The sequence below is a fragment of the Ambystoma mexicanum genome, chromosome 6q, assembly GCF_040938575.1.
Source record: "Ambystoma mexicanum isolate Mex_15411 chromosome 6q, UKY_AmexF1_1, whole genome shotgun sequence".
NCBI lineage: Eukaryota > Metazoa > Chordata > Amphibia > Caudata > Ambystomatidae > Ambystoma > Ambystoma mexicanum.
Window position 1 is genome coordinate 215,940,302 of NC_090937.1, and position 12,130 is coordinate 215,952,431.

Below are 12,130 nucleotides of genomic sequence, written 5' to 3' on the forward strand. Positions count from 1 at the left end.
AGTAGAAAATGCAGTTCCGAACTGTCCTCGAAGCAAGGACCCAAACGTGAAATGCAAACACGTTCATGGACACGTTATCATGTGGCGCGCAAGCACATGGTCACGTGGCACTGTCCGGAAGGTCCACAATGACATCGGACGTTCGCGGATGTCCACGGAAGCAAAAACAGTGGGAAAACTATAGAAGTGTTAAAAAGGATGCTAGAAGGTGGGAAATAGCAGAGTTTTAAGGTGACATGTTGTAAATTGGACAAAAAATTCGATATATTGGGGTAAGTATGATATTAGTAAGTTGTAAGAAAATAGCCTGCACTGGTAAAAACCCATGGAATTCTCTGAAGAAAACTTTGTTAAAAGGAGACTTTATGGCTAAGTTTGTCATGAACCCTCTTGGTTGGCGATGGATGCCGTTGTTACGGCTTCGCCGCCATTAACACTGCCACCACGTCTTTTTCACGTTTCTCTGTTTACGGTCTAGTGTTTTTTCCTCTGTTCTTCGTCTCGCCTATTTACTTCCTGCTTCCCATGATTCCTTGCGTTGCAACCGTCTCCTTTCGTTTTCACGGTGAGACGCTTCCAGTGCTTTTCTCTCGCTCGCTCTTGTTCCCCCCTTCTGGGGATTTCTCTCCCTTCTTTTCTCCTTCCTTCCCGTCCCCCTGGCGGCTCCTCTCCCCCGCCGGTTTCCCTCTGCTGCTGCGTTTTGACGCTTACCGGCTACATGCCAGTGTTCTTTCCTTCCTTGTCATTTCCTCTCCGGACGGATCTTCGATTTGTTTACCTAAAGGATCCCGAGGCAATTGAATTTCACTACCACTACAGCGACAACTACATCTCTCATCGCAATCCACGACTACAACTCAGGGGTTTTTTCCGCCTTTGGGCTTTTTCCCCTTACCCGCCTGCATACGGGAACGGAGCCAAGGTGGTAACCAATACAGAGTTCCACCACGGCTTCATTCCGTGTCAGAGCATTCACAACGAAGAGTAAAAAGGATTACCTTGCCCACAGACACGGCGTCGGAGCCTCAGACCCTGAAGACTCAGGTGAGGAGAGTGGTGCCTCGGGTGGGAAAGTGAAGCATTTGGACAATACCCTTACGGTGACTTCAAGTCATTCTCCAGATTGTGACAGTTTGCAACGCCCGAAGATACCAATGGCTACTCCAGAACAGTTGCAGGATCAAATCCAAGAACTATGGAAAGCTGTACAGTCCCTTTCTCAAGAGCTTCAGACTGTTAAGGCAGAAAATGTGGTATTAAAACAATTGGTTTTGGGCAAAGAACCTTCCCCTCCCCCAGAATTGCCACCTATGGCCCTATCTTCGGGGAAGTTCGACGGTTCTCCCAAAAAACTTAAAGAGTTTCTGGAAGCTGCCACTGTTTACTTCACTTTCCGCCCTCATATGTTTTCTTCTGATCAGGCTAAGGTTGGCTTCCTCATTTCGAATATGGTGGGCAATGCCCTTGCGTGGGCTACACCTCTTGTGACAGGAGAAGACCCGGTTCTACAGAATTACGGGAATTTTAAGATTCTTCTCAGAGAATCCTTTGAAAGACATGAACTCACCTACACTGCTTGTGAGGATCTCCTGGGTGTTAAACAGGGAGCCTCAGATCTCCTCACCTACATTACTAGATTTAAGACTCTGGCGGCAGGGGCCGGTTGGCCTGAACAGGCACAATTTGCCATTTTTCGTAGAGGTCTCAAAGAGGAGATAAAGGACGAACTAGCCCGGTCTCCCCGACCTGCCTCTTTTTCGGATCTTTTATCCTCGGTCCTACAGATTGAACATCGTCTCCATGAGAGACGCAATGAAAGAAGACGTTACAAAGAAAATCCCTCTACCATAGGGACATCATCCAACACTCTTCCTCCATCTTCTAAACAGAGTGAAGAACCTATACAGATTGGAACCACCCGAGCACCACTCACCATGGAAGAAAGAAGAAGACGAAGAGAAAGAGGGCTTTGCGCCTACTGTGGGTCTGACAAACATCTGCTCAAGGACTGTTCCGAACTACCTCCACGGCGTTCGGGAAACGAATCACCCCGGTTTTAAAAGGGACAGAAAACCGGTGGTTATCTAAATCTTCCAGTCCCTACGTTTCTTTGGCTGTATCCACAAAGAAGACACCTGAAGATTCCAGACTCTGGTTATCAATATCAGCGTGATGATCCAAGATCAGCTCGTAGAGACTTTGGCACTCTTAGACTGCGGAGCAGCCGGTAACTTCGTTGATACCTTATGGGTTGACAAGGTGGGCCTCAAAAGGCTAGCTAGACTCGAAGACCAGAAGGTGGAGGGTGTAGATGGTACTCCCTTGTCTTCAGGACCCATAACGCAGACGACTGAGGAGCTAGAAGTCCGAATCTCCCAGCATGTGGAGAGTCTTAAATTTGACATCATTAGAGCTGCCCATTTTCCAGTTATTTTGGGAATCACTTGGCTCAGGAGACATAACCCACAAATAGATTGGGTATCTAATTTGCTACGTTTCGAGTCTGAGTTTTGCAAGAAGCATTGTATTCCTCAACAATCTTATCTACAACTACAGGTCACCCCTGCTTCTTGTCAGGAATCCTCAACTGTCCATAATATGGCACATCTTGGTGAGGCTTTCAGAGAGGTTTTCACAGAAGTCAAGCCAGCACCTTTACCACCCCATCGTCCTGAGGACTGCTCTATTGATCTTGAACCCAACGCACTGGTTCCGTTCGGTCGTATGTTTTCCTTGTCCAGATCCGAGAAGGAGGTCTTACGAACTTACCTGGATGTGAATCTGCACAATGGCCTCATTCAACCTTCAAAATCTCCTGCCGGAGCTCCCTTTTTCTTCATCTCCAAGAGGGATTCCAAAGAATTGCGACCTTGCATTGATTATAGAGGTCTCAACAAGGTCACTGTCAGAGACCGCTATCCTATGCCACTCATCACAGACATTCTTGAGGCGGTTCAAGGTGCTCACATTTTCACTAAGCTGGATCTTCGCAATGCATACCATTTATTGCGCATTGCTAAGGGTGATGAATGGAAGACGGCTTTTCGAACACCCTTCGGATTGTTTGAATATAGAGTCATGCCCTTTGGGCTAGTTAATGCTCCCGCAGTTTTCCAAAGATTTATGGACCGCATGTTTTCGGATCTCTTATTTGTTTCAGTGATCATCTATCTAGACGATATTCTTGTATTTTCCATCAACAAGGAAGAACACGAAGAGCATGTCCGGACAGTGCTTTCTCGACTTAAGGAGAACAGTTTACTAGCCAAACCTGAAAAATGCCAGTTCGGGGTCTCGAGCATTCCCTATTTGGGGTTTATTTTGTCTGACCGGGGTATCTCCATGGACCCTCGCAAGGTGTCTGCCATTTTAGAGTGGTCTTCTCCCACCTCTGTCAAAGAGGTTCAGAGATTCTTGGGTTTAACAAACTTTTACAGAAGATTTATACCCCGGTTCTCCGAGATGGTGCTACCTATAACCACACTTCTCAAGAAATCATCTGGAACCTTTGTGTGGTCATCGACGGCAGAGTCTAGTTTCAGACATCTCAAAACTTTGTTTTGCTCAGCACCCATATTGCTCCAGGCCGATCAAACTAAACAGTTTATCGTGGAAACTGATGCCTCTTCCGCGGCCATCGGTGCTGCCTTGCTCCAGGAGTTCGAAGGTATAGAACATCCAGTCGCCTACCTCTCTCGCACTCTGACCATCAGTCAACTTCACTATACCGTCCTTGAAAAGGAGTTACTAGCTATGAAATTGGCCTGTGAGGAATGGCGACATCTGTTATTGGGTGCCAGTATTCCCTTCATCATTCGCACGGATCATAAGAATCTAAAGGTCCTGCAGTCCCTCGAATGTGCCAACTCTCGCCAGGCGCGATGGGCTTATTTCTTTTCCCAATACGATTTCACCATTACCTATTTACCAGGCTCTCAGAATGTCCTAGCCGACGCCTTGTCTCGCAAGGAGTTGGTTGCTGGTTCGGGCCACCTCTCAACCGAACTTATGTTTCCATCTACTCGCATAGTGGCACCTCTTCACACTTTTCTACAGGAGCTCAAAGAAGCTTCAGACTCTGAACCCTGCTTTAGAGACAAAAGCTTGGCGTCTCAGTTTCATACCAAAGATGGTCTCTGGTTCTACAAGAACCGACTTTACATACCTTCAGGACATCTCCGCAAGAGGATTCTCTACTGGTGCCATGACAGCCGAGTTGCAGGACATCGAGGCCAGGCAAACACCATTGAACTCATACAACGCTCGTTCTTCTGGCCCAATCTTCGACGAGAAGTCCAGTCATACATAAAAGCATGCCCAGTCTGCGCTATGGCAAAGAATCCAACAGGCAAACCGTTAGGTCTCCTTACTCAGCCTGACATACCACAAAGGCCATGGGGGAACTTGTCTACTGACTTCATTGTGGATTTACCCTTATCAGAGTCCTGTTCTTGCATCATGGTAACTATAGATTCATTCACCAAGATGGCCCATTTCTCTCCACTGGAGGGCTTACCTACGGCCAATCGCATGGCCGAAGTTTTTGCCAGAGATATATTTCGTCTTCATGGCTTGCCCGATAAGATTACTTCGGACCGGGGTAGCCAATATATTTCTAAATTCTGGAAGGCTTTGTGTTCCCGGTTAGGTATTGACCGTGCTCTTTCATCTGGCTACCATCCCCAGACTAATGGTCAGACGGAAAGACTCAATTCCACTCTGGAACAATATCTCAGATGCTACATAAATAGACTCCAAGATAATTGGGTACAACTCCTCCCCACGGCAGAATTCACCTACAACAACTCCAAACACTCTGCCACGGGTATCTCTCCTTTTTACTGCAACTACGGACTTCATCCCAAGTCCATTTGGCCCATTGCTTCTCACACCAGTAACTCTCCTGCCGCCGAAGCTGCTTTATCGGAAATTTCTGAGGCTCACCGGACGGCCAGAGACAGTCTAGCGAGGAGCCTTAGAACCTACAAAACCCTTGCTGATCAACATCGCCAAACGGCCCCCACTTGGACTAAAGGGACGAAGGTATGGCTTTCGACCAAATATTTACCAAGGTGGATCCGGTCCTCCAAGTTGTCTCCTCGGTTCCTGGGTCCGTTTCCCATCCTAGAAAGAATCAACCCGGTGGCTTACAAGATTCAACTACCCTCCTACCTTCGCCGGGTGCACCCGGTGTTTCATACCTCCCTTCTCAAAGAATCACGAACTGAACCACATTTTAGGTCTAAACCCTTGCAAGACATTTCACCCAGAGACTCCCAGGAGGTGTATGAAGTTTCTAAAATCCGTGACTCCCGCTACTACCGGGGACGTTTACAATATCTCATTTCCTGGAAGGGGTATCCCAGGTCTGAAGATTCCTGGGAACCTGTGCATTTTGTCAAAGCGCCCCGCCTAGTAGCTAAATTTCATCAGAGCCATCCTGGTAAACCGGGCGGGGTGGGCTGTAAGAGGGGGCATACTGTCATGAACCCTCTTGGTTGGCGATGGATGCCGTTGTTACGGCTTCGCCGCCATTAACACTGCCACCACGTCTTTTTCACGTTTCTCTGTTTACGGTCTAGTGTTTTTTCCTCTGTTCTTCGTCTCGCCTATTTACTTCCTGCTTCCCATGATTCCTTGCGTTGCAACCGTCTCCTTTCGTTTTCACGGTGAGACGCTTCCAGTGCTTTTCTCTCGCTCGCTCTTGTTCCCCCCTTCTGGGGATTTCTCTCCCTTCTTTTCTCCTTCCTTCCCGTCCCCCTGGCGGCTCCTCTCCCCCGCCGGTTTCCCTCTGCTGCTGCGTTTTGACGCTTACCGGCTACATGCCAGTGTTCTTTCCTTCCTTGTCATTTCCTCTCCGGACGGATCTTCGATTTGTTTACCTAAAGGATCCCGAGGCAATTGAATTTCACTACCACTACAGCGACAACTACATCTCTCATCGCAATCCACGACTACAACTCAGGGGTTTTTTCCGCCTTTGGGCTTTTTCCCCTTACCCGCCTGCATACGGGAACGGAGCCAAGGTGGTAACCAATACAGAGTTCCACCACGGCTTCATTCCGTGTCAGAGCATTCACAACGAAGAGTAAAAAGGATTACCTTGCCCACAGACACGGCGTCGGAGCCTCCGACCCTGAAGACTCAGGTGAGGAGAGTGGTGCCTCGGGTGGGAAAGTGAAGCATTTGGACAATACCCTTACGGTGACTTCAAGTCATTCTCCAGATTGTGACAAAGTTGCACTAATAAAAATCTATGAAATTCACTGAAAAAACTTTGTTAAAGGGACGTTATGGTTAAGTTGCACTAATAAAAACATATGAACTTCAATGAAAAAACTTTTCCAGAGGGACGTTATGGCCCAGTTTCACCAATAAAAACCCATGAAACTCAATGAAAAAACTTCGCCAAAGGGACGACATGGTTAAGCCGCACCAATAAAAACCCTCAAAATTCAACAAAAAAACGCCATGGCATCACCAAAGGGACACCATGGCCACAAGCAGAACTGAAAAACCCCAGAAATTCACCAGTCACGGCAAGCCAAGTAACCACAACTCGCTCCACCACCATGCACTGCCAAGACTAACACCCAGGACATCAAAGACGACAACACAAATGTCATTGATGACATCACTCATGACATCACATATCTGGCACACTTGTTTTTGTTCACTGAAAGATCTAGGCCAGGTGGTTTTGTTCACTGACAGAATATTAAAATTCAAAAGGTCCTGTATTTCTAGGCGTTAACCTTGTCATATGTTCTTAAAGTAATTTCCTTAGGGTTTGGTTTCAGCTCATGGTGCACGTACATGGGGCAATAGGCAGGCCTCAAACACAGAATTCATTTGTATACATGAAGATAAACTTTAATGCTATTAACATTTTCTGATGATGCTGTTTCTTTCTTCCTTACTTTACTTTCCCTGTATCTGCCTCTGATGTGTATGCATTGTGGGTCTTCATATGTATTGTTTGTACTAGCACAAGTGTGTAGAAAGTCTTGAATTGTTAGCTAGTTATTACATGTTTAACATTACACAATCACCCCTGACATCATGTAAACAACATTATAAACACAACTCCTTGTAGAGACTTTTCATCAAAATTTATTTCACATTTGATGTCATCAGTGACACCTGTGATGTCATCTTTGATGTCCTGGGTGTCAGTCCCAGCAGTGCACGGTGGTGACGCAATTCACAGCCACCTAGCCCACCACAACCGGCTAACCCCTGAGGCTCCGAGGCCCATCTGCAACCACAATGTCCCTTCAACAACTGCCCTTCATTGAATTTCATAGGTTTCCACCAGTGCAACCCAACCACAAAGTCCCTTCAACAAAGCTCCCTCACCGAATTCCACAGGCTCCTACCAGTGCAACTCAAACATAACGTCCCCCCAACAAAGCCCTTTCATTGAATATATATATATACATGGGATGAATTAGTAACATGATTTTCTCTGGAACGCCTAGGTAATCCCATTTCAAGGGAGAAAGAAGACGACGTCTCAAATTCCATTCGGAACATTAAGAGAGAGCATACAATAGGTCAGGACCATGGAAGGTGACATCTTAAACTCTGTACGGGGTAATATTATTTGAGGCGTAGGAAGAATACCTCTTACTATAAATGTTATAGGGAAAAGAGAAGGTGATCACAGGGGGTTTTAATGTGCACTGTGTTTTTACTTATGATTGCTATTTGTTGAAAAAAGCTGTGAAACATGATAAACTGTGACTATAGAATTTAAGTTGTTTAAGTATAGTGTAGTAACCGCTTGGCACCACTCATAAGTCCTTGTTGTGTCCATGTTTATGTTTGTATAAAGCTCTTGTGTGTTTACATTAGTACAATATAAAATGATAACCAAAATAGATTAAAAAGCGTTTTTTGGTACGTCATTTAAACAAACGATTGATATCAAGCAAGGGGTTAAAAGTAGACAAAATTAATATTGGGAGTGCACTGAACAATGCTTTAAGGGCCAGGCACCATTGGGCTCATGTTGAGCAGTGTGTAGCATACAATGCATGCATACAATGCATGTGTAAAATTGTACACATCCATTTGATGTCATGGCTGATTTTCTTTCATGGATATGGCAGAAAGGGGTTGTGGAACCTAATATCTGTTACCGCCTCCCCATCCTGTCCGCCATCCATATGCCGCAGCATTTACACCAGCATGACATATTTATGCTGGTGTAAGTGATGTATATTCCCATACAATCTGAATGGTTTTTAAACCAACAAAAAGCAGGCAGATTCCTTTTGAATCCATTGTAAATGCTGCCTGCCATGCACAACTGTCAGGCAGTGCTTATTTGCACTGTGACGTGCAAAAACAAAAGTGCGCAGGCGATTACTCCCGCATTTACAACTTTGTTTTGCACTTTGTATTGCAAATGACTAAAGTGCACAGAGGGGACCTGTCTGCGCATCAAGTGCAAATGTAGGGGCCCCATCTGTGCAATTATGGGGTCTTTGAAAACGAGGCTACCTTACTGCTTACTATATGATATATTTTATTTGTATCGTGCTCGTACACAAGTGTTTCAGAGCGCAAATAGGCAAGGGAGGGTGAACAGGGGAGAACAAAAAACAACAACGATCTTACTAGGCCCAGTGATATTGAGAACACACAAGTGCATGGGAAAGGGAAAGGGGGGAAAAGTGCATGGTAGGGGGAGAGTGGAAAGTGCAGAGCAGAGGAGAGCAGATAAATAAATAATAAATAAAAATAAATAGAAAATGGAGGCAATAAACAGTGGTAGTGCAGCCAACAAGTGACAAGTGCTGTGTTTATGGCAGCAGACTGGGCAAGTCTGATAAGTGCAGAAAAGAAGAAAAGGGGGGGGGGCTGTATGGGTACAGATAAAGTCCACCAGTGCAAGGGGTAGCCAGGAGGCAGTGTGGGAGGGCGGCAGGATGAGCAGGTACCTGGGCCCAGGGGAAAAAGGGTGTCCAGGTGCAAAGTGCCGAGAGAAACGGTCAGCAGGGGAGAGGGGGAGAGAAGGCAGAAACAAAGAGGAAGGTCTTGAGGTGCTTCCGGGAGGTATTTGCGGAGGGATGGATGAAGGTATTTTGTACCCAGGCCCCAGAAAGCCTTGTGGACAATGCAGAGGGTTTTGAATTTAATCCTTGCATCCACTGGGATCCAATGGAGAGATTTCAGAGCTGGAGAGATACGATCCCAGGGCTTGAGGCCAAGGACAAGTCTTGCAGTCCTGTTCTGGATAAGTTGCAGAGGGCGCAGAGTAGAGTCAGGTAGATTTAGACAGAGGCTGTTACAATAGTACAACCTAGAGAGAACCAGGGCTTGAGAGACAGTGAGCTTCTGAGGGAAGGAGAGGAAAGGCAGAATAGGGCATTGGATATTTGACTATGACATTAGGTCCACTTAGATTAGACCCTTGCACCAGATGTCTCCATCCTGATACTGTTACTAGAGGCCCTCCTCCCCTTAATGTTTTAGGGAGTTTCCCCATAGCCCTGAAGAAGCGTTTCCTACTGCTCCAAATATAAATAATATATACTTGTGCCACAAATGTTTTGTTGTATTCACACTGTGACAATGGTCATATCGGGTTCTAGACACGGCAGCCCTTGCTCTCCGATACAGACACAGGCCATGATCACACATGGTAACATCCGTATCCCACACAAAGTCAGCACATTCAGCTTTTGTACCAGAAGGGAAACACCCTATGTACTTGCACCACCTGTAAGTCGAAACTATTGCATTAGAGTACCGATAGGGAGAAAATGGTATATGAGGAAGAACACACATCCTGTAGGTGTTTTTTGGTTATGTGCCCACCCATTGACTGCCCATGGCCGTGCCAATCTTTATGGCCTTTGCAATCCAGTTCCTGCCTCTCCCTGCCCAAAACACCTCCTCATAGGAAGAGCTTGCTTTAATCAAGTCTGACCATCAAACTTTGCATTGAAAGTCCCTGCCAGTGTTTTTTCACAGCAGTCTTCTGAGAGTTAATGACCTGCTACTGGTGTAATAATAACGTATTTCCCAGGTCTGCCTTTAGCCACTCGATTTATAAGCACTATGGATGTCCTCCACTGAAGCCCTATTAAAAACAAGCATTGGTAAAGCCAACAGGTTCCGCTTGTGTACATAAATATTAGGCTTTTGCCAGGCACTGTTTTTAGATGCCCAGGTACTCACAACCTTTTGCACCTGCTCCCACCAATGGCCTTCTAATATCACTATGGCAGGGCCAGGCAAGTGCCTTTCCCATCCCTACACAAAAGCCCAACCTGTTGGCATTGTCAATAACTGTTTATTTTGGCAAGACTCTAGTAAAATGAGGTGACAACTCTTAAATCAAAGGCTTCAGAAAGGATAAATGCCAAATAAATGCCCCAGCTAAACACATATTGTTCATACCTTCGCCCCAAGGAAAGTCCCTCTCTTCAGAGCAAGACCTTGAGAAATTGCCTGGCAAGAATGCATGTGAAGGGGCGCCCATTCTCCACAAATATACGATTTCACGTCGCAACTCAAGAGTAGCAACCAATACCTCACTCGATTTCCCAGGACCTGGAATCGAGCTGCATGCATTAGGAACGTCAGAGAAGGCACATTTTGGGTTGGGGGTTGCATCATGGATGTTTAAGTGGGAGAAAACGGCCGCTTTAAATACCCATAGAATCCCGTAAAGTGCTGACTTTCATTGCGGTTGATTTAAGTAAAATCTGATGGCTGTGATCCCTAGCCGGCGTTCACTTACCTGGCGGCACTTGTAAAACCTCCTGGGTGATGCACCACTGTGGCTGACGCCTGCAGCCCACTCGCTTTTTAAGTTGTGTTGTTGCTGCGTGCCTGTAATACAGCAGTGCATTTCAGAACTGGGGACTCCACTTCGCACACATGTGGAGAGGCCACGATTTACCTTATGTGCCGATTGACTCCTCTGGGTGACGCGAGGACCGCCCGCCCCCCGCCAGCTGCTGTACTGCTTTTGGCCGACGATTGCGCACCTGCGTGGAGGCGATGACAATGCAGGCTGGTTCTCAGATCTCACAAGGCATTACCAGGATGCAACGATCAAAGGGCAGTACGAGAGGAGGATGCGCAAACAATCTTTGCAGAGCGGCACAGTCATGTGGTGCATGGGCCTCCTGGAAACTTGTGAATACTATTATTTTGTGCCCGGATTAGAGTCACCTGCTAATGTGAGGTTTGTTGGCAACGTCATGTGCACATCAAAATTACTGTCTGATCTGCCTGAAATGTTTTCCTTATACAACGCATGCCACAGAGACCTGTGAACGTTGTTATAAACAGTCAGTCGCTAATACTACTCACTAGAACTGACCTGGCCACATTGTTCGGACCACTAGTGCATTTCTTGCAACAAGCTGAGGTTTCTTCTGACTTTCCCTAATGGTGGAAGAAGTGTTGCCGGCCTCTCAAGCACACTCTGATCATTACGGGTTTCAAGCAGGCAAAGCGCGCGGAAAGCAGATTTAGGGGTGAGGCGTTCACTGCGGCAAAGTCCATGGAGAATATTTCTGCACCTGTGGGTGCTGAGCATTTGGCCATCCCAGTTGAAAATGCTGGAGGGAATTCCACCACTTACCGCAAAAAAATGGCAATTTCGGCAGAATTACTGCCAGCAGTAATGCTGCTGAAATCCCCATGAGTGCTATGGACTCCATAAATGGAGGCTAGCTCCACCACAGCAGCACTTGTAATCCACTGGTACTTCCGTTGAACCAAGTGGCGGTAACAGTAATTCCGTTTGGTGGCATCTCAGCAGATTTACGCCGAGATACCACCAAACTCATAATGAGGTCCATAGCGTTACTGCACTGTTTCTTTCTGTTTCTGCAGTGACATTGATCCGTCTTAGAAGATTCTTCGGAGGAGGAGTTGGGGGGGAGATGGCGCTCACTAGTTTGTTCACTCTCTTATCCTTTTGATATGCTGAGGCCATGTCCCAGTTTAGGAAGTGCTCTCTAGGTGTAGCTGTCTTTATTTATTTATTTCTTCTTATGACTGATGTTGGGGCTAATGTCCTAAGCCAGTTTGTAATGCTTGAACAACTTAATTGAGGATGGCTCTTAATCAGAGCTAGCCCAGGGCAGTCTGTGCACAGGGG

General features: G+C 46.4%; 1 protein-coding gene across 2 annotated transcripts in view; it reads right to left on the reverse strand.

The window, feature by feature from the left end:
* Window positions 1-12,130, reverse strand: part of LOC138515895 (alcohol dehydrogenase 1-like) — a 309,712-nt gene that overhangs the window by 296,483 nt on the left and 1,099 nt on the right. Inside the window, exon 1 of one of the 2 annotated variants that reach the window (XM_069630657.1) lies at window positions 10,757-10,967. The exons of the other annotated variant lie outside the window; for it this stretch is intronic. The gene's annotated coding sequence lies outside the window, so the exon portion shown is untranslated. Of the gene's footprint in view, window positions 1-10,756; window positions 10,968-12,130 lie in introns of those variants that run through there. 2 annotated transcript variants of the gene reach the window in all.